Here is a 3,314-nt window from a genome sequence, read left to right as displayed (position 1 = left end):
ACTTAGATACAAAATATATCAGATCTGAAAAAATTAAAAGCCCAACTTTTCCCTATATTATGGGTCGAAATTCCAATCCCTCTAAACCTAAAAATTCCTTCCGTCCCTTGTTCTTCTCTGATGGGAGCTTCAGAAAACCCTAACTTAAGTGAATCCAAGATTCCTAATTATTATTACTGTATATTTATTTATTTATTTATTTATATTTAACTATATAATAAGAGTGAGTCTATGGGACGACGAAGGATATTCCGGTAATTTTATCCGGTCCAACTTTTTTTCTCCTTCTACGTACATTCTACACAGATCCTTTTCATTCTACATACATCCTACGCAGATCCTAGATTTTTCCTCACTCTAAAACCTCTGGAACTGTCCATCTTCGTCTTCACCCTCAATTCATGTCTCTGGAAGTATCCATCTTCGTCTTCACCCTTGAGGTATGCTTCCCCCTCTTGCCCTAATTTTCTTCAAATTTACCAATTTTACGGTTTAAATTCATTGTTATTGTCAGAATTTTCATGAACTCTCTCTTCAATGTTCTTTGGTTTTTTTTTTTTTTCTATTGTATTGCTGAGCTATTGTCTGCTGCTTCTTTCGATTTTCTGATGGGTTCTTTTGGTTGCTTCCTTTCTTCTTATTCTTTCTGTTTGTCTGCTTCCCCTGCAAAGGCAGGGGAATTTGTGAGGTTGGTTCTTATGCGCTCTCACAAAGGCCTCCGTTTTTTGCAGCCATGGCGAATTAGCCCCTTTTCTGATATAATTTTAGGCTAATCTGAGCCTCTTTTATGTATTATGGTTAGTTCTACAATGAGTGGTCCTTTTGTTTAGTTCTGTTCGTGTTCTTTCTTCTGTTTTTGAATAATCTATATATCTGTATGGAGATGAATAAACATCAGCACCTTGTATCTTAAACAATTTATTCCAAGATTTCTTGACACTATAGTCTTTCATTACCCATAACTTAAAACTATCCACTCCCCATGAGTATAAGTAGAATAACCACAAAGTCCTCCTCCAAATACTGAGATTGATCTGAAATTGGGCTGTGATGATGATTTGCTTCTTTCTAGGCTATAATCTACTTCACCGCATTGAGAAAATATGCCCCGTATCTTGGCAGGGCGACTCGGTATAGCATCCATTTGCGAACCGGTGTCTGTAGCCATGGCGATGTTGCTTTCCCTTTGCTTGTTTGTAGAATAGCAAAATCTGAGCCCTAAAGTGAACATATATGATTAGAAAAGCTACTGGAAGGGACTGAACCTTCGACCTTGTGGTTAATAACCACGCGCTCTAACCAACTGAGAATTTTTTTCCATTTATTGCTGAGCTATTGTCTGCTGCTTCTTTCGATTTTCTGGTGGGTTCTTTTGGTTGCTTCCTTTCTTCTTATTCTTTCTGTTTGTTTGCTTACCTTTCTGGTGGTGGGTTTGCTTCAAAATATCAAAAATTATAAAATTTTGAAATGACAAACCCGGTTGAAGAATACACTGTTTATTTTTTTTTGTTGAGTTTTGGGACTAAATTTACTACACTTGGAATTTGGTAATATATAAAGTAGGATCTTAGTTTTGATGTTGTTCCCATGAAACCATTGCTCTAAGCAGGACTATAATGAAAATATAGAGATTTTGTTGACTCCGTTTTCTAATTTGGTTGCTCCATATCGTCGGAGAAATTTGATTTATCTTTATAATATATAACAATCTTGTGTTGAAAGTTATATCAAAGGCTTACAAAATTTTCTAAAACCAATCACACAGAAGTTCAAGATAACCACATGCTCTAACCAACTGAGAAATGATAAATAAATAAATCTATCACGGGGCTATATGATGAAATTCTTCTTAGAAAATGCAATGAAGCTTCCACATAATTTGAGCCGTAGCATGGAAGAGCGACCTGTTAGCATCTATTGTAACATGCCAAAGGTTTGCAGCCATCACGGTGTTGAATCCGTGATGCCAATGATTTCTTCGTTAATCTAATCAATAGCTCCTTTTTGTAAGTATGTGTGTGTATGTACTGTGTCTGTTTCGGTCTCACTCTCTCTGTAATACTATCTTTTGCTCCGAACTCTCACCATCACTTATTTTATTATAAATTACAGGTTTTTGCTGTCTACAGTGGATGGAATTTCAACCCAGAATAAAGAATGAGGCCAACAGGGAGAAGGGATTTCTTGGAGGGTGGTTTCCCTCTCTGCTTGGCCTATGATTTCTCCATCTACCAAATCAACAACCCTCTTCAGAAAAAAACAGGCAAGTATGTTTGGTGATTCTGATAGTCGAGATACTATCTTTTTGAGCTTAAGCCTTGAGGCAATGTTTTTGGTCCAAAACATGCCCAGATCTAAAGGTTGCGTTTGTTTGATGAGAATTTTTTAACATGTCCAAATGGCTCCTAGAACTATGGAAAAGTTTCCATTTCTCGAAAAAGGTAATGATGATACTGCTAATCGTTGCTGAAGTTCGGGGCATGGAGACAGGTGACAGGTGCTCTTGATTAGAGAAAGATCAGGGGGTGCTAATGATGCAGATAAAATATCTGATAAAATGTCCTCCAACAAAATAGTGCCTACTGCATCAGGAGATGGCTCTACAATAGTTGCTGATACCTTCAAATAATACATAGAGATGATATATATATGCCAGATATGTTCTCTTACTTTCTTATACTACTTGAACCATAGGAAGCTGCTCTATTATTAGCTAAAGAAATAGACAAGGAGAAGCTTATTTTTCTGTTGTTGCATGTCTATGTCTTAGTTATTTGCTTTGCAACTTGAACTATTTTGATGCGTGATTTCCGTAGGAATGTGCAACTGTGGTAGTATCAATTATCCTCAAGTCCAACAGAAATTTCACCTTTAACTTCTATTTGCATACAAGCCCATTGTTTGTGGATCTCTTTTTCTTCTGAGATTAATTATGATTTGTGGGTCAATACTCAGGACATGTTTATGTCAAATAATAAAATGTATAATGCTAATTATTCTTGGTATAAAGAATGAAAATAAAGAACTGAAAAAGAATAAGAAAGACAACATTTAGACTACATGGGAGTAAGAACCTTTTATATTTACATGCTTGGACCATTTCGCATATTAGAATTGCATTGAGAGTTGATAAAAGTGCACATAAATCCTATGCTGAGAATTTTAAAAATTAATTGAACAGTGCCCGTGTCATAGTTCTTTCATGTTTTAAAAGGTAGAATAGGGGTGTGCTGCAATTTTGAAAAGCTGACAGACAAAAAGTGGAAGAACAATTCTTCCTTTAATAGTCTTCACATAAGCAATAAACAAGACAC

The 3,314-nt window shown here is 35.8% G+C and overlaps 1 long non-coding RNA gene across 1 annotated transcript; it reads left to right on the top strand.

Moving 5' to 3' along the window:
- The first annotated feature begins 332 nt into the window (after nucleotides 1–332).
- LOC132599495 (uncharacterized) lies at nucleotides 333–2,746 on the top strand. Its single transcript, XR_009566841.1, has 2 exons — nucleotides 333–440; nucleotides 2,113–2,746. It is a non-coding gene; the product is annotated as an uncharacterized LOC132599495 (long non-coding RNA).
- Nucleotides 2,747–3,314: the final 568 nt, after the last annotated feature.

The sequence above is a fragment of the Lycium barbarum genome, chromosome 6, assembly GCF_019175385.1.
Source record: "Lycium barbarum isolate Lr01 chromosome 6, ASM1917538v2, whole genome shotgun sequence".
NCBI classification, from domain to species: Eukaryota; Viridiplantae; Streptophyta; class Magnoliopsida; order Solanales; family Solanaceae; genus Lycium; species Lycium barbarum.
Note: the sequence above shows the minus strand (reverse complement) of the source record. Positions and strands in the feature narration are given on the sequence as shown.